Source organism: Malus domestica, chromosome 17 (assembly GCF_042453785.1).
Source record: "Malus domestica chromosome 17, GDT2T_hap1".
Taxonomy (NCBI): domain Eukaryota; kingdom Viridiplantae; phylum Streptophyta; class Magnoliopsida; order Rosales; family Rosaceae; genus Malus; species Malus domestica.
Window position 1 is genome coordinate 21649311 of NC_091677.1, and position 27857 is coordinate 21677167.

At 39.8% G+C, this 27857-nt stretch overlaps 1 long non-coding RNA gene across 1 annotated transcript; it reads right to left on the reverse strand.

The window, feature by feature from the left end:
- Positions 1-11259: 11259 nt before the first annotated feature.
- LOC139193842 (uncharacterized) lies at positions 11260-27595 on the reverse strand. Its single transcript, XR_011578346.1, has 4 exons — positions 23380-27595; positions 23165-23288; positions 13046-13177; positions 11260-12629 (listed from the first exon to the last, which is right to left on the reverse strand). It is a non-coding gene; the product is annotated as an uncharacterized lncRNA (long non-coding RNA).
- Between the last annotated feature and the right edge of the window lie 262 nt (positions 27596-27857).

Below are 27857 nucleotides of genomic sequence, written 5' to 3' on the forward strand. Positions count from 1 at the left end.
ACAATGAAGCTTACAACGAGAAGAACAAAACCTTACCAATTTTAAGCCCTAAACTCCACAGGATCTCGTCGGAAAAACCTCGAACACTCCTGCAACCCTTGCAACTCGTCGAACCCTAGCTTCCCGACGTCCAAATCACTTCAAAGTCATTTCCCGAGCTTCGTGAAGATGTTTTAAGGCTTCCTATAACCTTAAAACTCGCTAAAAAGTCCATAATCACGACTGCATGAACAGTGCTCACGATTGAGGTTATCTGATTTTCGGGTTTTACGAGCTTTCACGCGCAACTAAGGGTATGGATGAGCTCCTGAGCTGACAAAGAACACAAAGACCACCTTCATAGCCTTGATCCGTGCATGCAAAGGTTGGTTTGAATTTTGTTCGTACAATTGTACGGATAATGGATGAAAACCGAAAGAGATAGGAGATAAAGAGGTCAACGGGTAAGGGTATGGGTGATAGAGTGTGTGTGGTCCAGCTTTGGGTTACTAAGAACCACTAAAATCACTAACTTTAAGTCCCAAAACTTAGGAACTAACTAGATTAGTCTAAAACCCAAACTCAAACAACAACACTATATAATGAGCTCAACGTCCAAGGGTAATTTAGTCATTTCACGTCATCGATAAAAGTAATTCGGGACAGGTTATGATAATATATATATATATATATATATATATATATATATATATATATATAATCATATTGTATACAAATATTCATATACATTTCAAACAAATATTCATGTACATTTCAATGGTTGGGAGGTAATCTCGCATGTCAATTAATTTGATTAAACAAATACATATTGGGAATTCAATTATTCTATCCTCTGTGAGAGCTCTCTCTCTATCTGAGAGTTTCCCATCTTTAATTCTCTTCTCATTTGCCAACTTGCACATTGAATATTCATAACAAACTTCTAATCTGAGTCTGGAAGCCAACCTCAACTTCATTTATTTCTCTCAGTTCCTAGTCTGCTAATTAATTACCTAGTACACCCTTAACCACCCGGATTATTTGGGCTTAAGAGCTTTAATGGTGATTTTATTGGGGGAAAGACAAATGAAGACAACTAGGAACAAAACCCAGTCGATAAGATAGATATCTACTGTAGGAAGTGCATTTAATTTCAGATCTAGTAAAAAAGAAGAAGCCAAGATAAGAGGAAAAATATTCCCAAATTATTGGTGTTACTGATTATGGGATTTGCTTCTGCTTCGGTTACAAGAACTTCAACCATCTGGTAAGAATTTAGTCCTTGCAGTTAGGTTTTTGGGGGTCCAAAAAGTTCAGGCTTTGGGAAGATCTGGGTTGGTGGAAGGAGAAAACAAGTTATGAATCCACTGTGATGGCATAAACGTTGGTGGATGAATTGGTGGTACGATTGGAAGGATCTTTAGAGTTATCGACTATAGAGCAAAGGGTGAAATTGGTCGGTGCGGTACTGGTAGACCAATAGCCCAACAAATAAGGAGTAAGGAATATCCTTAACAGTGCTTGGAGCGATTTGAAGGAGGTCACGATTAACTGGGTGAAGGATAATATGTTCATTATCATAGTTAAGGATGAAGAAACAACCTCCAGGATTCTGAATCAGGAGCCATAAGGTGTGATGAAAAAGAATTTCTCGATTAAAAGATGGCCCAATGATTGTGCAGTAGAGGAAGTTCCAATGGAGATGGTTACTTTCTGGGTCCAAATGAAAGAGGTACCATTGTTTTTAAGTACAGAGGAAAATGCCAGAAGACTTGCAGGGGAGGTGGGTGATTTCATCGAACTGAAAGATCTAGCAAAAGCAAGAAGATTCTTATGAGTCAAAATAATGGTCAATACAAAAAATCCACTAGTAGTGTTGGCTTTCTAGGGATGAAAACCGTGATACTTGGATAGAGTTTAGTTATGAACTTCTGCAAGTCTTCTGCTTTAAATGTGGGCGAATTGGTCATTCAGACAGATAATGTACCTTTGAGCAAGATGAGGGAAGTGGGTTGTATGGGGAATGGACAAAGGCTAAAATGATTCAGGAGGAATAAGAGGAACCAAGACAGAGAATGAACCAGTCTTCTGAACGTCGTCAACCAGGAATGGCCTGGCCTGCACAAAGAGCTAGTGTTTAGAGGGGGAGTAATCTCATGTCTGAGGAAGGGTGTAGCCAGAGTACAATAGGACCAAGTGGGTCCACTGATCTTCACCAACACAGGGGTAAGTACAAAGCACAAGGTATGTGCTGAACACTCACGTAGAGGAAAAAAAAATAGATTTACTTCCCCAAGTGGAGCCTACAACATGCCCGTTGGGGAAGCAACCTCACATAAGATGCAACAATTAGATGGTGGACGTGGGTCAAGTGAAACTCCTGATTGGAATGAAGCTGGGATGGGCAATATGGCTCAAGCTAGTGAGGTTACATCCCAACAGTTGGGCAGTGAAAGTCAGGTTTAACCAAAACGACAAAACATGAAATTTAGGGGCACCCAAGTGGGAAAGCAGACCACAATTAGGATTGAAGGACACCAAAGTGGCCTAACGCCACAATAGAGCTCTGCCTTTACCACTAAGATACAAAGCACCCAAGACTTGGCAGGGAATAAACAGATTGAGAAACTCTATGAAATGATGGGCTTAAAGAGGATGGGGAAGGTATGACCATTGGTGTTTGTAAATCACTAAGAGTTTCCAAGGGTTGGGGGAAATGACACAGAAATAATGAAGGAACCCAATCTGGTGGTGCGAGTGGGGTGCATAACTCTTTTGACGAAAATGCTTTACAAAATGTACTTGTTCAAAATGATGAAGTCTGGACCTTGGTTGAAGGAAATATTGGGGAGAAGTCTGAGCCTGGTACAACTAGTGGGAAGGGGAAATCAACCCAAGGTAGTGGCGGCTGGCCTGCAACAGCCGCATTATCACCATGATATACCTTATGTGGAACTGCTGCAGTCTTGGATCGGACACGGTGGTTCGAGCCTTGCATAGGCTCATAGGGAAACACAGACCCTATATGGTTTTTCTATCTGAAACTAAAATGAAAAACCATAGAATAAATGGAGACAAGATACGAATGGGATTTAATATGGGCTTTGATGTTTAGCCTGATGGAACCGCAGGTGGACTCAGTCTTTGGTGGAATGATCTTGTGGAGGTAAACATCAAAATGTCATCAAAAAATTTGATCCATACTGAAATGTGAATTATAGGGGTTTGTGATTGGTTTCAAGCTACATGGATGTATAGGAACCCTTATAGGGCAGAGAATGAAAAACTCTGTAAGTGGGCAATGACTGTGCTTCAACCCTCGGACTAACCTTGGTTTTGTGTGGGAGATCTAAATGAATACCTGTGGGATTTTGAGAAATTGGGAGGATGTGAGGGTTCACACATGAGGCCTCGGTATTTGCAGGAATTCATAACACATATGGGGCTTATTGATTTAGGCTTCAATGGTTCGAGATTCACTTGGAAGGGTACCTGGAACAATCAACTAGTTCAAGAAAAATTCGATAGAGGTTTAGTTAATGGCCCATGGCAGGAACTCTAGCCGCGTATGAATGTTATCCATGAAACGATCTGGGCTTCTGACCACTACCCCCTGATTGTCTCAATGATTCAAGCCAGGCCACGTGGGAAGACCTCATTTTGTTTTGAATATTTTTGGGTCAAAGAGAAGGGCTGGAAAAAAGTACTGGAAAAAAGCCGGGAACTTCCAGTAGTTGGAGGTTAGGGATACCGATGGAAAGGAAAGTTAGGAAATTGTAAAAGTAATTTGGTGGCTTGGTGTAAGGACAAATTTAATGCTACAAGAATGGAGATTGCAAGTCTTACAGAGAAACTTAGAGATCTATAAATGGATTGAGAGACAAACTTGGAGCAGATAAAAGACACTTCGGCATAGGTCAGCCGATTAGAAGCGCAAGAGGAAATGTACTGGAAACAAAGATCCTGAATTAGGTGGTTGCAAGCTGGTGATTCAAACATTTTTTTTTATTTTTTTTATCAATCTATGGTCCAATTGCGGAGACACAATAGGTTAGCAAAAATCAGGAATGCAAATGGTCAATGGATGAATTATGAGCAGGGTATTTGGGGTACAATGGATGATCATTTCACCAATTTATTCACCACCAATGGGCCATGACTAGGGGTCCCTATTGGATTGTGTGAAATATGTTGTTACCAGGGAAATGAATGAAAATCTGACCATGCCTATTACAGAAGAAGAGATAAAGCATGCTGTTTTCTAGATGGGAGGACTGAAAGCACCTGAACCTGATGGGTTATAAGGTGTTTTTTCCCAATCTTTCTGGGAGATTATTTCGCTAGAGGTTCAGGGTTTAGCAATTGGGCTTATTAATGGTGAAAACAGTATACGTGATCAGAACTCGACGCATATTGTGTTGATTCCAAAAAATCCTCATCCTGAATTGGTCAATCAATTTCGCCCTATTAGCCTGTGTAACTACTCCTATAAGGTCCTTTCAAAGATCCTGGCCAACAGGTTGAAGCAAATCTTGCCAACTATTATTTCTCCAAGCCAAAACGCTTTTGTGAAAGGTCGATAAATCCAGGATAATATTATTATTGCTCACGAAGCTTTCAATTTCTTGAAGTTGAGGAAAGCCAAGATGAGATTTGAGTTAGGCATGAAACTCGATATGAATAAAGCTTATGATTGAGTATAGTGGGATTTCCTTCAAGCCGTCATGAAGAAGATAGGTTTTAATGATATATAGATCCAATTAGTGATGCATTGTGTTACAACGGTCGACTTTGCGATGTTAATCAATGAGAGGCCTGGAAAGAAGTTCAAGTCGACTAGAGGTCTAAGACAGGAAGACCCATTGTCGCCTTACTTATTTTTTATTGTTAGTGAGGTCTTATCGTTACTATCCAGAATGCTTCGGAGTTAGGTTACATTCAAGGCATCCAGATGAGTGGACAAGGACCATGCTTATCACACCTCATTTTTGCTGATGACACACTAATTTTCCTCAAGGCCACAAAGACAAATTGCACCAATATTGTTAAGCTCCTTGATTTATATTGTCATGCATCGGGGCAGGAGGTGAGCTTCCAAAAGTCCACAGTGTACTTCAGCTCTAATACTTCATTACTGCTCTTTATGGAGCTTTGTGATATCCTGGATATGCTGAAGGTGGATGATCCTGGGAATTATCTTGGCATTTCGATGATATGGGGAAGATGCCCTTGCATATGTTAAGGACCGGATGATGGTGAAGTTGACTGGGTGGAAGCAACAATTCTTATCACAAGTTGGAAAAGAGACATTGATTAAGGCAGTCACACAAGTTGTGCTAACTTACCCCATAAATGTGTTTAAACTCCTTGAAAATTTATGCAATGATATGAATGTGGTTATAACAAGGTTTTAGTGGGGCCAACAAGATAAGGAGAGGAGAGGAGAATCCATTAAGTCAGTTGGGATGTCATAGGAGCAGCTAAAGCGGAATGGGGTTTGGGTTTTCGAAATCTAAAGGAATCTAACATCGCCCTCCTTGCGAAACAATGTTGGAGATTGATTCATGAACCCAACTCTTTATGGGCTCGAGTGCTCAAGGATCGATACTTTCCCAATGTTTCATTTTTGGAAGTAAAAAATGGTGGTAGGGCTTCTTGGGCATGGTCGAGTCTGCTAGAGGGAAAATAACTGTTATTGCGAGCAGCCCACTAACAGATCATGAGTGGGGACCAAACTCGTAATTGGGTTGATAGATGGCTTCCCAAAATTCCTATTGGCCATCCCACTCCTCTTCATGGTATTCCAAAGGGTCTCCTCCATTATTCAATTGGATTCTCGGGGATGACAATGGGAAGCCATTGACTGCATTGTCCTTGAAGCAGAGCAGGAGGCTATATCCTTAACTTATGTTGGAAATTCAACGTGACCTGATAGGCTGATTTGGCCGGCAGTTAGGAGGGGGTGTATTCTGTTAGGTCTGGTTATAAGTGGCTTTATGACAGAGCTTAACATTGAAGATCTCGGAGGCCCTTCTTATCCAGAATTATAGATCCCTCGGTGTGGAAGTGTATATGGGGAATCAATGCTCCTTCAAAGATTAGGAATTTTTTATGGAGAGGGCTTCGGGGTGCATTGGCGACACAGCTAAATCTTTTTAAAGGAAAATGTTCCCTCTCCCTAATTTGTCTATTATGGAACGAACATGAAGAAACTGTGGAGCATGTTATCCTGCTTTGTCCATGGACGATTCAGGTGTGGTTTGGAGGCCCATTAAACTATAAGGTGGATCCGATGGCAGTGACAACTCTTGATGCCTAGATACTTATGATTCTAAGGAGTGTTCGAGGAATTCGGTTGACGCGATGTTTCTCTTTACGATTGTGGCTTTTACTTGCTGGCATATCTGGAAAGATCGATGTAAGTCAATTTTTAATCAAAAGCCTTCATCCTCGCTCCAAACTATTCAGGTCATTATTGGTGAAGTGGAGTTGTTCCTGAAGGCCAAAGCCCTGGCACATATCCCTTCGGTCGTTAGTTCTCGACCCCCATAACACCCTTAATCTTGGACCCCTCCACCCCCACACATGTTAAAAATAAATGTTGATGCTAATTGGCAGGCTGATTGTGGGTATGGAGCTATTGGGGTGGTGATGAGGGATCATTTAGGCAGGTGTTTAGCGGTAAGAAGGAAGGACATTGCTACACAAAGTGTGTATGCAGCTGAGGCAATGGCGATTATGGAAGGTTGTATGCTTGCCCAACAACATAATATGTCCCAGGTAGTAGTGGAATCTGATTGCAAACATATAATCACTTGCTTGTTGGATAGTCTGTAAAATGCTCAATGGGAGACATACCCTATTTTGTCTCGGATAATGGATATCAGTTATTCATTACCCCTTTGCACCTGGTCTTGGGTACCAAGATCAGGGAATCAAGCGGTGAATTTTGTTGCGTCGTTTCAGTATACAGAGATGAGCAACTCTGTTTGGGTTGAAAGACCCTCATCTTCGTTTGTAAGAATCTTGAATAAAGATGGACTACCTGGTCCTTTGTAGTTTGTTTCTGGATCATGGGGGAGGGTTGACGCTGGTGCCATGTTTGGCTGCGTCCTTGTATGCCCTGTCGTCATTTTTTCGCTGTATTTGCCGTCTCCTATCGACTTTCCTTTCTTCCTGGTTAATCTATCCAGCTTTCTCAACAAAAAAAAAAGAAAAAAAAAAGAAAAGAAAACAAATACATATTGGAAATAAAATTTTGAACTTTCCAAGTATAATTTCTCTCTGCCCTATATCATTAATTATATATTAATTATGTTTCATTCTCTCTTGTTCCCTTTAATATGGTCTGCTTGATCTCTTTCTTGTTTGTTTGCAATTTTCTCTTTGTTTTTTGTCTCTTCGTCATCTCCGAATTTCTTGCAGTCTCATGTGTTTTGTTGAAATTCTTCAAGAACTAGTTAATATTTTATTGTACTAGTCCACGTAATTTTGTTGTCCTTTATCACCATATGTGGTTGTTTAGAGTTGCAGCCTAGTAATCATTTTCAGTTTTTGGAAACAAACCCACCACTTTACATGGTAGCTTAGTGGTGGTAAGAATTGTTCTTCTTTTCTCATAGTATTGTTCAAACATGCATGATATCCTTTTTTTTTTCTTTTTTTTTGTCAAATGATAGATTTTCATGTCATTAAGTCGAACAGAGAGATTTATGTATTCCACAAGAATATTAAACAAAAAAAAAATCGGGAAATGAAAAACCCCATCGCAATTCCCCATTCCCCAACCCCCAACCCCCCCCCCCCCAACCACCTAAGTTGCCACCGCAACCACTTCACCAAGGAACACATGCGAAGGAAATTGACTCAATCTGCAGAACCATCTTCCTAATATCAAAAAGGATACTCCCAATTTCCGTGTCAGGCTCCCTGCCATGTTTGAGGGTTTGTATAAGAATAGATGAGTCTGACTCGATGATTAAGTATAGAAGAATATGAGGATTGATAGAGAAGACGAAAAAAAGGAAGCTATCAGAGAGTCTAAACACAATTAACTATTGAAGAGAGAGAAAATTAAAGTCATAATTTAAAAATTCAGATTTTAATTTCTAATGTATATTTGTTTAAACACTTAGAGAAAATTAATTGTCATGACATCTCAACCATTAAAAGTGGGTTAATCTAATAATCTAAAATTTGTGTCAAGTCTTGTGTAAAAACTATGGTGCCACAAATCCACCCTATATTTATACAGATCCTTTAACAAGAAGGATTCCCATTTTTCTAAAAATATGGGGAGCACCTTCTTGACCATTGGATTGACTTTAATGAAATTGTGTGGTTAAGATTAAAACTATCTCAACTATTGGGTCAGTAACAGTTTCATACCCCATCTTTAAAAAATGTTAATGTCATACTTCATTTTACGAATTTGTTACAATTTCATACCTTCCGTCAATTTATCTGTCAATTCTTCTGTTAAACAGTGACATGGCTTAAGAAGGGGCCCACTCTCTATTAAAAAATTAATTAAATATTAAAAACTAAAACAATAAAATCAATTTTTTTTTTGCATGAAGGACCCACCCTTTATCCCTTTCACCTTTCTTCCCATCTTCCTCCAACCCAAAATCAAAACCACCTAACCTATGTCTCACTCGCCTTCGCCTCCTCCACTTCCAGCTTCTCTTCCCGCTCATCCACCTTCTTCAACCACGCCGCTTCCCTCCCCCTAGCCGCTAGAGCAAGAGGTTGATCTCAAGGCCGCAATGGCGGACAAGGATAGGTCGAAAGTTGACGCATGAGAGGAGGACGTGGTTATTAATGAGAGAGACCTGGAAGGACTCGGATTTCATGGCGGCGCCGCCATACTTGACAACGATGGTCTTGCCTCAGAATTTCTGGATGAAAGGGAGATACTTGGCAAGGATGTCAACTAGAAGTTGTCCTAGAGTGAGATCAGGAGACGACGGGGATTAGGGGAAAGAGTTGCGGATCGAGAGAGAAAATAGGGATTTGCGAAAGGTTGTTTGGGAGCTTGAGTGATGGCAATGGGTTTATTAGGGTTTTAGTTGCCAACATTTTCCTTTTTATTGAACCAATGGAGGAGCTAGAATGAAGTGAGACTGAAGTGAAAACTGGGCGAAGAGAGAGATGGGTGTGTAGGAGGGGGAGGGGAATGAGCGACATAGGAGGGAGGTGGAGATGGAAGAAGAGAGAGTGGGAGTTGCATAGAGGTGAGGGGAAGGAAGAGTATCTGGGTGTGGGTGTGGTTTTTTTTTTTTAATATTTAGTTAATTTTTTAATCTAGTTGGAATTGAAGGTGGGCCCATCTCAAGCCACGTCACTATTTTACAGAAGAATTAACAGACAAACTGACAGAAGGTATGAAATTGTAACAAATTCGTAAGATGAAGTATGACACTGACATTTTTTAAAGATGGGGTATGAAATTTTGACTAGCCTAATAGTTGAGGTAGTTTTGTCCATCTTCCATGAACAAAGCTTCGTGCTTAGCCAAATCACAAGCCATCACTTCTAACCTTTAAGATTTTAGGTATGGGTCTCCTCCTCATTCACTATTTTAGGTGATTAATTTGGATATTGGGTTGAACAATTGCGGTTCATATTTTCGAATTCTAAACGTAAAAACCTATTTCCGTTCTGATTCATGATGGTTTTGGTTTCGAATAGGTCTATAAATTTGGTGGTTTTCTTTCAGATTTTAGGGTAAAAACCTTTTGAGTTCTAAGGTTTTCTTTAGGGTTTTAAGGTAAAAGCCTTATGAGTTCTAATTCAAATTGGCTTACAGATTTGAATGTGTTGGTGGAGTAGTTGAATAATTTGACTTTTGTTCTTCTTTTCAAGTTTTGTTGATGCTTTTTATTATTCTTTTTGATGTGGATGTTTGATTGTGCTAATGTTCATGTTCAAGTTATGGAAGATGATGAGATGGCTATTGAAGTTACGGAAACTGACGAAATGCCTATTCAAGTTATGAAAGCTAATGAAATTCTAGTTCTCATGAAAAATCAGTCAAAAAATGTAGCTGGTATTTGTTTTTTCTAGCCTCAAGTAACGGACGAGCTTAAGCCTACCATAGGTCAACATTTCGAAACATTAGACGAAGTGCTTGAATTTTAGAACTATGCAAGGGAGGCTGGGTTTAGTGTCTAAATGCATTCAAGTAAGAAAAATAAGGATGGTGAGAACACAAAAAAGAAGTTTGTGTGCAACAAAGAGAGAAGTAATACAAAAGAATGGATTGGTGATAAACAAAACCATCGTGGATTAACCAAAAAAGGTTGTAAAGAAAGATTGATATTTGTGAGATCTAAACTTGGTGGGTATGTAGTCACTATATTGGACGAGGATCATAATCATCCAATGGCATCCCCACGAAGACGCTACTTGATAAAGTCTCATCGCAAAGTTACCAAGTGTCATAAAATATTAGTTGATCAGTTAGACATGGCAAACATACCTCCACACAAACAATTTGACATTCTTGGATTGCAGGTAGGTGGAATTGAAAATATTGGTTGTACACAAGAAGATTTATATAACTATCGAACAAAAGTGCGAAACCAAATGAAAGGGCATGATGGAAAAATATTGCATAATCATTTTTTGCTAGAGCAAGAATGAAATTCTGAATTCACATTCAAAATTCAAGTAGATGAAGGACACAAGATTACTCAATGTTTTTGGGCCGATGCAAGTTCTAGGCAAGCATACAAGTTTTATGGTGATGTGGTCATTTTTAACACTACATACAACACCATTTGATATAGTTTGATACTAGCTATAATTGTTCGCGCTTCGATGTGGGTTATGAATCCATAATCATAATTTAACACATTTATTTCTAAATAATTCATCAATATCGGATTTCTAAGTACTAGCAATATACAATTCATATGATGAGTTTTTCATATGAATTTGAGAGTAATGGTTGTTTAATTGGTATCTAAGGTGCAGTAGTAGTTGGTGGTGATGTGGCTAAAATGAGAGACTCAAAATCGAGTCATGATTCCTTGTAACATAAGTAGAAAAAGAGGTGATGCAACAAAATCTCTCAGTGATAATGTAACTTGTATCAAAGCTTAACTCAAAATTTACTATAGGTATCAACAATAATTTTATGCATATTTGAGACAAAGTTGAACCTGATGTTGCAACACATATATTACTATACACAAATCAACACATTCATTCCAAAACATTTTATAAATTAATAGAACAGCTAAACAAACAGGGTAAAATAGGTTTTCAAGTTACATGACATTCTATTTACTTTACATCAAAAGCATATTTGCAATCCAAAGGGGAAATTTCTAAGTTACATTTATATACACTTCCAAAAGTGTCCCACATTGATTAGTTGTTCATTTTGCACCTGTATTTTACTAAGTCTACGTTAAAAGTTCTATGTACAACCAAAAAAGCAGATTTGAACGACTAAGATGATGGACTTTCAAGTCCCAAATATATACAGTTTCAAAAATTCCTTGGGCTCATCAAAAAATCTTCCATTTGTTCTGTATTGTTACAGAGAACTTCAGTCATCTTTGCACTTGTTCTTGCTATAGATTGAAATTAAATTCTTTGTATAAGAAATATGATAAAATTTGAGTTATGAAAGTACATGCATTAATAACAAATAGATGTAACATATTGAGTTTTGGAAGCAGTAAATACTATTTCATATTTGTTTAGAGACACTTTGTTCCTGAGAGATTTGATGAGAAAATCTTCAGTGTCCAAAGCGTTTTGTTCATCTATTTCTTTGGTAATTTCAGTTTTCCTTAAATCCATATAAACAGAAGAGAGATGAATGCATTACTAAATGTCAGGTTATTTGAAAATATAGATACAAATGAGATACTTACAGTGAAAGCTCTTACCTTTTTATTTTTTTCTAGTCTCAGAGTTGAAAATACCCTTCCGAATTGAACTTTTTGCAGGCGATGTTGTGACAACAGTGGGTGAAATAGTGGAAGAGATATGTTTTAACCCTTTTTAAAAAAGTGGTGGGATAGATGAAAAATTCTAAGCTGCCGTATCTTACTCCTCAAATTCAGCCATTGATTCATAAGAAGTTTTGGAGCTTGATTGAACAACTTGTATTTTGTTGTCGAAAATCGCTTGGATTAAAAGATCATTTCTGTTGAAATCATTTTTCAAATTTCCAAATCAAAGTTAAATTTTTTTTATCTTCCCTCGACATTGGAGAATTGCATATGGTAACTCTTGTTGATCAGTAAACCCTTTTTCGACAACTAAATCATAACATGAAGTTCTAAATAAACGTTCAGCCAGTTTACCAATGATAATGGCACTGATCTCATTGCTGACGTCTTCGAGGATTAAACTTACTTTGAACCTAAGTATATGAAGGACAATATTTAAGTATAAAGCATATGAAATTAGTTATAAACATTTGGTTTACCAGGGAAGGGTACTTAAATATTATGAAATTAGTTATAAACATTTGGCTTACCAAGGGAGGGGAATTTGGACATTATGCTTTACAAAAATTAGCACGTCATTATTTTCATCCTTTCTGAGTTGTTTGTAGTAGCATGGACATGCTTTGTACCACCATCCAGCATGCTTGTCAAAACGCATAATGGTTGCTCTACATAAGACTAAAGTATTCTGAGTATGTGTACATCCAGTGATTAATATATGGATAATGTAGTGAGGGAACATAATATATCAAAAGTATCACTCCAATCTTGAAATATATGTATACGTTCATAGGAAATGATTAATAGTATGTGCATAGCCAATATAGCAAAAGCATCACTCCAATTTTGAGATATATGTATATGTGAAACATATTGTTCATGTTACAGAAAAGAAAAACCAAATCTAAATTATATTTTTTTTCTTTCAATTATATGTTTTTTATGTTCAAAGTTTAAAATCTAAGAATGATATGTACTCAATTAATTTGTCATATATCATACGAGGAATATAATTTACATTTAGATTTTTATTTAGATTCATGTGGGAAATACTTTACTTTTAAATTCTAAAACATTGAGAAAAGTTTGTTTACCTTGTACAAATCTGGATCCAAAACATTCAGATCTTGAACAGACATTTTTCAGCGTTTTCTAGTTCTTCTAATCCCATTAGTTGCCTTGTTGACGTTGACAACATTTTTACAGAATGAGTCAGACCAACAAAGCTGCATATATTTTTGTATTCAAATAAAATAGAATAAGAATCTAAACCATGAAGGGATACTAACAACGTGTTCATTAAGCATTGATGAATTGAAAAAAAAAATTAAATATTATACCATCAAAAATTTGAAGGAATAATTTTCATACTTCTATAAATTTATTGCATCACTATCTAATGCATATACAAACATGGCTTGTGTTTCTAAAGTGTGGGCTCTCAAAAGTTTGTCCAAATGTATATGCAAATGTTGTTATGGCAGACTAAAATGAACACATTCTTATGAGAGATTTTTTTTTGCGAATAAGAAAAAAAATCTCATGAATTTTAATAAACTAATCTATTTTGACCTTAAAGGGAAACAAATTTCACTTCATCTACTGTACAGCAACAACAACAATGTGCAGTATCATCCTTTTTTAAATAATTCTAGTCAACCTGACAAACCTTGTCAAGTTTGCACATAGCTTGCATAAGTTTACAATAGGTCTACTAGTTTGTAACGTACAATTTTAGGTAGTTGTAGCAAAGTATTTGGTCAAAGTTACACTAAAAAAAGCCAGATCATAGGCTTTTTAATTTTAGAAACATGTAAACTAAAAATAAATATATAAACGTTGTATTTCCAGATGTGCTTACTTGAAATAACAATTTCATATTTATATGCATATCATTGGTAAACATGTATATCCATATTTTTTTCCCTCATACTCAATTTCAACATGAAAAAAAATATTTTAAGTTATTTGTGTTTGTACCATACTTCACCAATCTTGAAACTACCGAGCACCGGTCAACGTTATACCGTCAAGGATCCATAAGAGTTTCCCTCCAACCAAGAGGCCAATCACAGAGTGACACATGTTGACATCAGAAGCCAATCATAGCGCGACACGTGTCAACATCGGAAGCTAATCACAACACGACACGTGTCAATGTCAGAACAAGGCTAGAAACTCTCTTCTATAAAAGGAGATCATTCTCCTACAATATTTTCTAATGTCATTTGTACTAAATCATTCACTAGTACTCACTAAAGGAGAGCTTAAACCTATGTACTTGTGTAAACCCTTCACAATTAATGAGAACTCCTCTACTCCGTGGACGTAGCCAATCTAAGTGAACCACGTACATCTTGTGTTTGCTTCCCTGTCTCTATCCATTTACATACTTATCCACATTAGTGACCGGAGCAATCTAGCGAAGGTCACAAACTTAACATTTTCTGTTGTACCAAAGTCCTTGCTAATTTTGTGCATCAACATTTGGCGCCGTCTGTGGGAAACGACACTTATTCCCACTCTCTTCAGCTTTGTCAAGGTGGTTTCCACCATTCGTACACTCTCTTTTGACCAGGCATCCCTCTCCAACATAGGGAACGAAGGAAGCCACACCACACAGAATGACACCCCTCTTGCACCTAGTGCGAAGCAACAAATGAAGGAAGGAAAGAAGGTTGCTCTTCAAGCTAAAGTCAATGAGCTAGAAGCTCAGAACAATAAGATAGCAATGAACAATGAAGTCATTCAGGAGCAGTATGAGAAGTTCTTTGAGACGCTCCACAAAACTAGGCGTACTTTAACACGCGAGCTCGTTGCCCCTGTGGACATCAACCATCATCTGGGTGCCCCCCAACATGGAGGGTCACCTCCATTCGACATGGGTATCCCTGATGAGAAGTGAGCTAATCATCAAAACATTGATCAACATGAGACTTCTCTCAACCTAGATGCTTCGACCTGAAGTAGCAGAAGTGGAGGAAGGCACCTCCTTGCAGGAGGGTCACCTCCCTTCGACATGGGTATCCCTGATGAGAAGCGAGCTAATCATCAAAACATTGATCAACATGAGACTTCTCTAAACCCAGATGCTTCGACCTGAAGTAGGAGAAGTGGAGGAAGACACTTCCTTGCATAAGGGTTGGAAGGATCGAAAGCCATTTATCGCAACTGCCAAGGCTTCCTAAAGCAACGTCGAGAGAATCCCCTCCACATATGCTCGAAGATCAATGACCCAAGGGTTTCTGAAAGACTCAGTTCCATCCCACGACCCAGGCCAGCTGCCAATCTAGAGAATAAACGACAAGTCCTAGAGGAACATGAAGGTACATGAGACTCTCAGGTATTCATACAGACTCGCCCTAGAAGTCAGTACGGCGAGTCCAAGGAAAAACCACACACTTTTGCTCAAACTTTCCTACTTCCAAGAGGCGATGGAGACTTACAAAAGAAAATTCCAATGGTACATGACTCCACTCAGGACTCCCTTGTCCTATAGCTCCTTGAGGAAGTAAACAAGTTGAAGGCCGAACGTCAGGCTGAGATACCTAACTGGAACTAACCCAGGCCTGGCCCTCTCACAAAGAGGATCCTCGACACCCCCTTCAAGCGAAGACAAAACAAAAGCTTGGTTTACAACTCTATACTGGAAGGGAGCACCCAATTGAACACCTTAACCTCTTTGAGTCCACCATGGCATATTAGATGCGCACTGACGAATAACGATGTCTTCTCTTCCCCTCCACCCTCTCTGGATGAGCTCTAAACTGGTATTGTCGTCTTCCACCTGAGACAGTAGATTCATTTAAGGAACTGAGGAAACTGTTTGTCTCTCAACACATCTTCCAGACCGATCACTTGCATTCTGTAGATGACTTGTACATTATTCGCCAGAAGCCGAATGAGTCACTACAAGAGTATGCCGGTCGCTTCCGCCATGAGTATTCTCACTGCGCTGAGGCAGATGACAAGAAAGCCCTCAAGGCTTTCACGGCAGGCCTACGTGATTGTTTCTTCAAGTACATGATCAATGCCAACACTTGGAAGACTTACTCTGAGGTGATGGCACATGCTTACAACCATGCCTCCACCGAAGCAATGACATACCAAGGGAACCCTCATATGGTTAACCCTTATCAACAAGTGGGAAGTAGAAGTTAAGTTCTACCAAATGAGGAGATCTTGGCCATTCAGACACCCATTGCATCATCTCCTGCCTCATTTAGCTACTCGCTAAGTCACCAAACGTATCTGTCTCTTGGTAAGAGGAATGATTTTTACTCTCAGCAAACCCATTACAACAAGAGGGATAAAAGTTCGTATCAAGACAACCAGGAGTGAACGTACCGTCGACTATTATGACTATGGGGCCAAGCCTCACTCTTTCAAAGTGGAGAACTAGGTACTGAAGGAAATGCTATTATAAGAAGGCATACACATATAAATATTTTGACTCTCAACCGCTTGGGATCTTTTCTCACACAAGCCAATCGACAAATATATAAAGAAAAGGGAATTCAGACAACTTCTTCTGAGTCTTTTACGTTCCTAGCACTGGAACATTTGGTCTACGCTGACCTACCCTTATACTCCAACTCAGAGCTTCAACATGCGTACTTTGACACAAAGTATGTGATACTAAGGGTTACAACCAACATGGTTCACATATTAAAAGCATGGATCCCTTCATGCATAGCAAAACATTCATAAGCATCACTCATATCAATCAACATAAACATTATACATTCCAACACATTCATACATAAACATCATACATTCCAACACATTCATACATAAACATCATACATTCCAACACATCAATACATAAGCCAACTGTGCTTCGAAAGGGTTCAACATATTTTGTGTTATTCGACACTTGCTACAATGTGCCTAGACACCTTACCCTTATTCTCACCAACCAGGTGATGAAATGTAAAGAAGGAACTCATTTTCATGCCACCAACCAGGTGATGAAATGTAAACCCGTACTCTCCTTCATGCCACCAACCAGGTGATGAAATGTACAACCCGTACTCTCCTTCATGCCACCAACCAGGTGATGAAATGTACAACCCGTACTCTAATATCATTTGGCAACTTGCCACTCATGCCACCAATGAAGAAGGAACTCATCTTCATGCCACCAACCAGGTGATGAAATGTACAACCCATACTCTCCTTCATGCCACCAATCAGGTGATGAAATGTACAACCTGTACTCTAATATCATTTGGCAACTTGCCACTCATGCCACCAACCAGGTGAAAAATGAACTCATCTTCATACCACCAACTAGGTGATGAAATGTACAACCGTACTTTCTTTCATGCCACCAACTAGGTGATGAAATGTACAACCCGTACTATAATATCATTTGGCAACTTGCCATTCATGCCGCCAACCAAGTGAAGAAGGAACTAATCCTCGTGCCACCAACCAAGTGATGAAATGTGATGAAAGGTGATAAAGGAACTCACATTCGTACCACCAACCAAGTGATGAAAGCAACTCACCATTCATTCCACCTACCAGAAGATGAGTGTTACAACTTGTACATGTGAACTCCTAGCATTCACAAATAATAAAAAACCCTCAAGCTTGACAACTCAACTAGGGGAGCACTTATGCCCAACAAGAGTTATTGTCACCAACAAAGTCTTATTGCAAGCCAACAACAACTTCAGTGCATTGCATACAAAGATCAAGCTATTCAGCCCTCTTGCATCTGCTTCAGACATTTCCCCTCTGTAACAATGCAAACATTACAACTCGTAGAAAGCTTCACACACTCTTGATCAAGACAGTGTGAAGCAAAACCAATTTATGGTGCCAACAAGAGCTTCATCAATGGAGGGCAACCATAATTCTCAAAAGCTTCACACACTCTTGATCAAGACAATGTGAAGCAAAACCAATTTATGGTACCAACAAAAGCTTCATCAAAGGAGTTCAAACACAATTCTCAAAAGCTTCACACACTCTTGATCAAGACAGTGTGAAGCAAAACCAATTTATAGTGCCAACAAAAGCTTCATCAATTGAGGGCAACTACAATTCTCAAACATTCGAAGCAAATTCAAGACTGTTCGAAGAAAATTCAATTTATATGGTTCATCCAAACCTTCGACTACTACAAGGTGTGGCTTGCATCACAATCTCTTGCTCAACAGTGTGGAAGCAAAATTTGTATATGTTGTCTCTCTCACATTTTCAAATTTCTAGTTTCCCAAAAAAAAAAAAGGGAAATTCAACAAAGCTTCATCAATGGAAGACAACTACAAATTCTCAAAAGCTTCATACTATCTTGATCAAGATAGTGTGAAGAAAAATCAATTCATGGTACCCAACAAAAGCTTCAACTCCAAAGTTTCACCAACAAAAGCTTCATCAATGAAGGACAACTACAAATTCTCAAAAGCTTCACACTATCTTAATCAAGATAGTGTGAAGCAAAATCAATTCATGGTACCCAACAAAAGCTTCACCCATAAAAGCTTCACCAACAAAAGCTTCAACTCCAAAGCTTCACCAACAAAAGCTTCATCAATGGAGGACAACTACAAATTCTCAAAAGCTTCACACTATCTTGATCAAGATACTGTGAAGCAAAATCAATTCATGGTACCCAACAAAAGCTTCAACTCCAAAGCTTCACCTACAAAAGCTTCACCCACAATAGCTTCACCCACAATAGCTTCACCTACAAAAGCTTAAAGCTTCACCCACCACAAAAACTTCACCCATAAAAGCTTCACCCACTACAAAAGCTTCACCCATAAAAGCTTCACCAACAAAAGCTTCACCAACAAAAGCTTCACCAACAAAAGCTTCACCCACAAAAGCTTCCCCCACTACAAAATCTTCACCCACAAAAGCTTCCCCCACCACAAAAGCTTCACCAATAAAAGCTTCACCCACCACAAAAGCTTCACTTACAAAGCTTGAACACAAAAGCTTCACCTACAAAAACTTCACACTATCTTGATCAAGATAGTGTGAAGCAAAATCAATTCATGGTACCCAACAAAGCTTCAACCTCAAAGCTTCACCTACAAAGCTTCAACATCAAAGCTCCACGTACAAAGCTTCAACATCAAAGCTTCACCTACAAAGCTTTTAATATATATATATATATTCAAAAATTTGAAAATTAGAAAATTCAAAAAAAAATTCGAAAAAAAAAAATTCGAAAAAAAAAATTGCATAGGCCTTCTCTTCTTTGGGCCTAACAACTTTCATAACAAATATATATGAAGAAGAAGTTTTGGGCTACCACTTAGAAAGGAAAAGCCTCATTCGTCAACTCCCTCGACCGAAGACTTGGGGGACTCCTATCATATGCTACTGCACCTTGATACTCAAGAGTCTCATGACCACTTAGTGACTTGGATTTTTCAAGTCTCCAAACAAGAAGTTTTCCTCACTCAGGAAATTAACGGAGCACTACCTCAACCTACATGCTTCACTCACAAAACTTCAACATACAAGCTTCAACAAAAGGAAAAATTCAAAGAACTTAGTGAAGACGGCCTTGGTGTATTTAACACAATACGTTGAAATGAAGCAAAGCTTGTTTATTGATATCTCTGATAAGTTACAAATATGTACATATACATGAATCAAAATAAACAAACAAGACATAGCCTTCACAAAGGTTGCTCAGGAGAAGTCTCAGCAGTTGGCAGAGCCCCATAACGAAAAGGCACCAGAGGGTGATTATTTGGAGCCTCAGTATTAGGCAAAACCCCAAAAGGATGAGGCACCGAAGGTTGATCATTTGGAGCTTCATTACGCAGTACAACTTCAAAAGACGAAAGTAATAAATGCCTTTGGAACAAACCCACAAACCTCTGATGATCAAGTAAAATCTGACCATCAGATTCCTGCAGCTGGTCGAGCTTTCTCTTCATGTTTGTAGCATAGTCATGTGCGAGCCTGTGCAACTGTTTATTCTCATGCTTGAGCCCTCTGATCTCCTGTTTGAGACTTATCACTTCAGCCGCCAATGATTCAACTTGGCGGGTTCGAGCAAATAAGCGTTGGGCCATATTAGACACAGAACCTGCACACTCAACACTGAAAGCCAGAGAATCCTTAACAGCCAACTCATCAGACCGTTTGGAAAGTAGTCTGTTATCTTTGGGAGTGAGAAGGTTCCTGGCCACCACTGTATCGGTCATATCATTCTTCATCACAGAGTCCCTAACGGTAAGAGGACCAGTAGGGGATAAGAAGGATGGGCACCATATGTTGGTTTGAGAAGGCATGGCTGCCTCTTCACCAAAGTTCAAGTCAAAACGACAGTCGGATGGGCTAGACATTCTCACAAATGATGAAGGAGAAATGAGGTGCAATAAATCTCTGAAGTAAGGGAAAAATTCCTACAAGCAATAAATCTCTTAATGTACTTCTTGCACATAATTGGTGCCCTTATAAAAGAAAGGGCAACAGGGTCGTTGGTTCAAAAATCAAAGAGGCACCACTTTCCGGATTCCGAAGAGGCACCACTTTCCACACGCAACATCAACTCCTCGGGTACCACATATAACTTTGCCAAAGATCTCTGACAAAGGTTAAACATATAAATTTTAAAGGTCTAGCTACCCTACTATTACCCACAAAGGTAAAGGAACAACACCACTGCTTGATAACTAGAAAGTTCCAATGTGTGTCAACCTCCGTGCTCTGTGGCAAGGCAGACTGGCAAAAATACCCAACCTTTACTCACATTCGAGAAAACACTCCCAACATGATTACGTGCTCAAAAATCGAAGAGGCACCGTCCTCCAAATCTCGAGAGCCAGACTTCCAACAGGATTACTTTCTCAAAAATCGAAGAGACACTGCTCTTCGAATCTCAAGAGTCGGACTCCCAACAGGATTATTTTCTCAAAAATCGAAGAGGCACCGCTCTCCGAATCTCTAGAGCCAAACTCCCAACAGGATTATGTGCTCAAAAATTAAAGAGTCACCACCCTCCGAATCTCGAGAGCCAGACTCCCAATAGGATTACTTTCTCAAAAATCGAATAGACACTGCTCTCCGAATCTCAAGAGTCAGACTTCCAACAGGATTGCTTTCTCAAAAATCGAAAAGGCACCATTCTCTGAATCTAGAGAGCCAGATCCCCGACAAAATTGCTTGTTCGAAAACCAAAGAGGCACCGCTCTCCGAACATCGAGAGCCAGATTTCCTTGGATAAAGCTTGTCTGCAATCTTCACATGCAACATCAGCTTTCCAGATACCACATACCACTTTTTCAAAGTGCTCTGACAAAGTTAAAACACGTGAAGCTTGCAGCTCCCACTACATTACTATGACCAAGAAGGGTAAAAGAATAGCACTAATATTTGTTGTTAGGGAGACTCCTATATATGCCGACCTCCATCCTCCACAGCCAGGTAGACCTGCAAATAAAAAAAATGCTCAACTTTTCTTCACATCTGAGAGGGCACTCTCAACAGAGTCTCTCGAAATACTCAGCTTCTTTTCCTCCCGATAATACCTCTGCAAACAAGCCACACCAGAGCAAGAGTATCTCATATCATCATGGTTAAAAGAAAGAGTATCCCATATCATGCTTTTTCCCTGTCTTTTCCTTTGGCCTTGTTCTTATCTGCAAGACAAGGAGAAAGAGAGCAATCAGTCAGTACTTGGAATCAAGCTTCCAGTCTGGAACTAACTGCCTGGAACCCCTTGCCTAATTACTTACTTGGCATTGCTCTCGAGTACTCATCCTCAACATCGTATGCTTCTAGATAAGATACCACATCTGCCTAAGGAACAGATAGGGCAAGTGAGAAAGATACAAGGAAGCATGTGGAGACAATCGTAACAGAACACGTGCTGATACATCCACTACTTTGTCAACAGCAAAAGTATCCCATATCATCAGGGTCGAACGTACTCTAGATTTGATGGACTTATTTTGACCCTCAAATTCTTGAGTCGGCCTTATACTCTGGAGGAAACCAGAAAACCCTCCAGCCCAATTCAAGAATAAGCCTGTGGAAAGTTACTTCTTGAAAAGAAAAAGTATCTTATATCATCTCTTATCCATTTGCTTCTCCTTATCCTTGTTGCTGTTGACGACACAATGAGAAGGAGAACAATCAACCGGAAGCCGAAGTAGAGCCTCCGATCCAGGTTGCTTGCTTGGAAGTCTGATTGCTTACCTTGTCTGTTACCTCCTTCGGCAAATCTCCTAGCTTGGCGACTTGGGGGACTCCTACTATAAGGTTTGTATCGCACTTGACCAAGCCCGAAACTATAAGTAAGCTTCAAGTGAAATTGATACATTACCTTGTGCATCTTCATCGATTAAAGATACCACCCCTAGATGGAGGAAAAGTACTTCCAGTGAAGATGCCACATCTACATATAAAACATATAAGGCAAGTGAAGACGATACCACACTTCGGTATTTAGAAGTTTCGTGATTACTCAGCGGCTTGGATTTTGCAAGTCCCCAACCGAGGAGCTTCACTTACTCAGGAACTTAAGGGAGAACTGTTTGTACCATACTTGACCAATCCTGAAACTACCGAGCACCGGTCAACGTTATACCGTCATGGACCCTGAAGAGTTTCCCTCCAACCAGGAGGCCAATCACAGAGCGACATGTGTCGACATCAGAAGCCAATCATAGCGCGACACGTGTCAACATCAGAAGCCAATCACAACACGACACGTGTCAATGTCAGAACAATGCTAGAAACTCTCTTCTATAAAAGGAGATCATTCTCCCACAATATTTCCTAATGTCATTTATACTAAATCATTCACTAGGACTCACTAAAGGAGAGCTTGAACCTATGTACTTGTGTAAACCCTTCATAATTAATGAGAACTCCTTTACTTCGTGGATGTAGCCAATCTGGGTGAACCACGTACATCTTGTGTTTGCTTCTCTGTCTCTATCCATTTACATAATTATCCACACTAGTGACTAGAGCAATCTGGCGAAGGTCACAAACTTAACATTTTCTGTTGTACCAAAGTCCTCGCTGATTTTGTGCATCAACAATTTGAAACTTAGGAAATGACATTGTTTTGTAAGGGGCTGCCTCGAGAATGTCTGGATTGATGAAAATCATTGTGGAAATATTGTTGTTCAACACAATAGTTTTTTGTTGTTTATAGATGAGGAATTAAATCATTATTTTATATAATAAATATGAACAATTGAAAATAGAACAGAAGAATTTCATACCTTGAATCATTTAACCTTAAGGCTTGTAAAAACACCCAAAACTGGTGGTGTCAAGTGTTCCAAAGCTTCGAAATCAAAGGTCCTTTTAGTGTCACCCCACAACATCAGGTTAACATCTTTTTTCCTAAGTGAATGGATATTAAGAAAAAAATTAGTATTTTGAATAAGATGTGCACCAATTTTAAGAAATTTAGATGTTTTGATATGTTGTTTACCTGATATTTTGCAACTTAACTTCGCATGTTTTCTCGATTTTCTCATTACCGATCATTTTGTCCTCCAAAGGCTTTATTACTACGGTGATGCGTCTGTGAACACGAAAAATTACTGAAACGAAAGAGACAAGAAACGACGTGCACAAACAAATATTATGTATTTGATGATTTTGGGTTACAATCTCTCTCTATCTTGATCCTCTGATTCGATCTCCGTAAGGTGTGTATTTGTGGGTGTATGATTGATCCAAAGGGCCGTTGGGCTTGATCTAAGGATGAACGTTTCTTCAAGGGCTGTGGACTTGATCTTGAAGGTGGATTTGGGCGGATCTTCAAAGGGGCTTTTGGGCTTGATCTTTGAAGAACAGTGATGAACGGATCTCCGAGGGCTTTTGGGCTTGATCTTGAAGAACAGTGATGAACGGGTCTTCAAGGGCTTTTGGGCTTGATCTTGAAGAACGGTTGGATGTATGGATTTGTCGACGTTTGTTGATCCAAAGGGCCGTTGGGGCTTGATCTTGGATGAACGGATGATGAACGATGGTGCTTTCTTCAAGGGTCGTCGGGGCTTGATCTTGAATTGGTGGATGGTTGATCCAATGGCCGTCGGGGCTTGATCTTGGAAGAACGAAGAACACTTTCTTCAAGGGCCGTCGGGGCTTGATCTTGAATTGGTGGATGATTGTTGATCCAAAGGGCCGTTGGGGCTTGATCTTGGAAGAACGATGAACGAAGAACACTTTCTTCAAGGGCCGTCGGGGCTTGATCTTGGAAGAACGATGAACAAAGAACGAAGAAGGCTTTCTTGATTCTTCGGGAACCTGGATGCTTGAGAGCTTCGGAGTTTCAGAGCTTCAGAGCTTCAAGGTGTAATATGAATTGGTCCCTTAAATGAATGAATTAGCCTTCTATTTATAGAATTTTCCAAGGCCTAATTTTGAATATAATATTCCAGATGAAATAAGTCGTTTCTGCCAGGTGTTGACACGTGTCCTATTTGATGACTTTTCCAACTCATTTCAATTTTTGTTGAGTCACACGCTACGTGTAAAATTTATGTAATACATGAGCGTTGAAACTTTGATTTATCGGTCAACATTTATTTACCGAAAATTCGATGTCTACAAATGCCCCCACTTCAAGGCGCGTCGTATACATGTGCTTGTCACGTGTAGGAGATGCGTTTTGAAATCCCTTACTGTAGATGTCGATCCAAGGGCCATCGAGGCTTGATCTTGAATTGGGCTGGAGATTTCTTCAAAGGCCGTTGAGGCTTGATCTTGAATTGGTCTTGAGATTGGACCACAAGGAGTTTCATGTGGTAGATGATCCTTGGCTTTGGTAGCGGATGAATCGGCACGTATTTTGTCACACTTGTTGACTTTCCACAGCTTTGATCTTGAACTGGATTGGAGGACTTTCTGGATTCCTCCAATTGTTGACTTTCCACAGCTTATTCTTGAACTGGGTTGGAGGATTTTCTAGTTTCCTCCAATTGTTGACTTTCCACAGCTTATTCTTGAACTGGATTTGATTCAAGGGTGGTAGACACTTGATCTTGAATCGAACTTGTGATTTCTTCCAGGGCCGTCGAGGCTTGATTTTGAATTTGGCTGGAAGCTTCTTCAAGGGCCGTTGAGGCTTGATTCTTGAAGGCTGACTCGAACACACGGCAAGCAGGCACGAGGTGAAGGTGACGACTTGTTGCTTTGTTCAATCTTTCTAATTCACACCTGAGTAGTTTGGTCAATGGTATGATCTCCGAGATTGATGGGCTCCTCTTCCAATTGGTGACTTGGTCTTTAAGGATTTGATTCAAGGGTGGTGAATCGGCACGTGCAGCCCACAACGCCTAGTAAGTCGACCCAAGAATTTGAGGGTCAAAACGAGTTCACCGTCCTCAGGCAGATGCGGCATCTTCTCGAGTTCTTCATCTCAGACTCTTTCTGCTGAGTTGACTGTGCATGTTGCATTCTTCTCTGCTTGTTTCTTTAGGCAGATGTGGCAGCTTCTCGAGTTCCTCAGTTCGGACTCCTTCTGCTGAGTTGATCGTGCAGACCGCATTCTTCTCTGCTTGTTCCTTCTGCACCTTGTCTCCACATGCTGCAAGGTATCATTTTCACTTGCCTTATCTGCCCTCCAAGCAGATGTGGCAGCTTCTTTGAAAGTACAGCAGTAGTGGAAGGTGAGTACTCGAGAGCAGTGCTAGGTAGGCAATCAGGGAAGGGTTCCAAGCAGTCGGTTCCTTACCCGAGTTTGAGTGGAAGTTCCGGCATATTGTTTTCTTTATCCTTGTCTTTGTAGGTAGGAACAAGGACAAAGGAAATGACAGGAAGAGTGCATGATATGAGATACTCTTGCTTTCTACCCTGGTGATATGAGATACTTTTGCTTTGGAGTCATTGGCTTGCAGAGGTACTCCAAGGAATAAGGAACACTGAATGACTCGAGAGGTTTCGTTGGGAAAACATTTTTTTGAGATGAAGAGAGGCTCTGTGTGTCTGCCTTGCTATGGAAAGCGAAGGTAGACAATTATAGAAAGTTCTTTGATATCTGTAGAGGTACTATTATTTCACTCGTGTCGGCAACCGATGCGTGATTGATCTATATGGCTTCACGTGCTTGTTTCTTTATCAGAAATCTTCGACAAATTGTCCGTAATTTCCGCCAAGCTGAGTGTGCATGTGACAGGTGTTGACGCGGCTGAAAAAGACTGGCGCCTCTTCGATAACTGGGATCGGCGCTTCGACAAATTACCCGTGATTTCCGCAGAGCTGAGTTTGCGTGTGATGGGTGCTGACGTGGCTGAAAAAGACTGGCGCCTCTTCGATATCTGGGATCGGCGCTTTGACAAATTGCCCGTGATTTTCGCAAAGCTGAGTTTACGTGTGACGGGTGCCGACGTGTCTGAAAAAGACTGACGCCTCTTCGATACCTGGGATTGGCGCTTTTAACAAGTTGCCCGTGATTTCCGCAAAGCTGAGCTTGCTTGTGACGGGTGCTAACGCGTCTGGAAAAGCAAGATGCTTCTCCGATTTCTGAGATTGCCTCTTCGATTTTTGAATCGGCATTTTCGAACTTTGAGCTCACCTATTCGATCTCTGAAATCCCGTCAAGTGCTGATTTTTTATAGAGGCACGCAGTTCGTTTCAAAGCACACTTGAATTTTCGCTTGTAGAAACTCCCTTCTTGCACTTCTAAGATCTTGATTTGTCCGACCTCTTCTTTCTTCAACACCTTTGAAAATGTCTGGACCCTCTGATCGTCGTTTTGATTTGAACCTTGATGAAGAGGTAGTCCCGTCTTCTCCAGATAACATATGGCGCCCATCCTTCATATCCCCTACTGGTCCTCTTACCGTTGGGGATTCGGTGATGAAGAATGATATGACCGCTGCGGTGGTGGCCCGGAACCTTGTCACCCCCAAAGATAACAGACTACTTTCCAGGCGGTCTGATGAGTTGGCTGTTAAGGAGTCTCTGGCTCTTAGTGTGCAGTGCGCGGGTTCTGTGTCTAACATGGCCCAACGCCTATTTGCTCGAACCCGTCAAGTTGAATCGTTGGCGGCTGAAGTGATGAGTCTCAAACAGGAGATTAGGGGGCTCAAGCATGAGAATAAACAGTTGCACAAGCTCGCACACAACTATGCCACAAACATGAAGAGGAAGATTGACCAGATGCAGGAATCTGATGGTCAGATTTTACTTGATCATCGGAGGTTTGTGGGTTTGTTCCAACAACATTTACCATCGTCTTCTGGGGCTGTACCGCGTAGTGAAGCTCCGAATGATCAACCTTTGGCTGCTCTTCTTCCTGGAGTTCCGCCGAGTGGTGAGGCTTCAAACAATCAACCTCCAGCGCTTCTCATTTCTGGAGCTCTACCGAGTGGTGAGGTGACACCTGATCGTCCTTGAAGATCCCCTCTTGTAAATTTGATTTTTTTTTTTTTTTTTTTTTTTTTGGTATGTACAATGCAAATTTATGTAAAAATTTCCAGAAAGAAATAAATAAAAACGGACTTTATTTCTCTCGATGCATTTTTTTTTTTTTTTTGCTATATACATACATATATTATGTACATACATGTATATGTATATTTACATGGTGCAATCCGCACCATCCCACCTTCCTACTTGCTTTCCCTTTTTTTATTCTTTAATTTTTTTATTTTTAGGTATGGTGCCAGATCAATCCAGATTTCCTTTTTCTTTTTTTTTTATTTTTTTTATTATACTTTCCTGCGGTGCCAGAGGCACCATTCCTTCTCCTTTATATATATATATATATATATATATATATATATATTTTTTTTCTTCGGTGGTACTCACACATGGTGCCATGATGAATCAAGATTCCGTTTTTTTTTTTCACATGGTGCCAGAGCACCAAAGACTCCACCATCCCTTCTTTATTCACGTGGTGCCAGACGCACCACCACCCTTTTTTTTTCTGTATAAATTAGGATGGTGGGTAGAGGA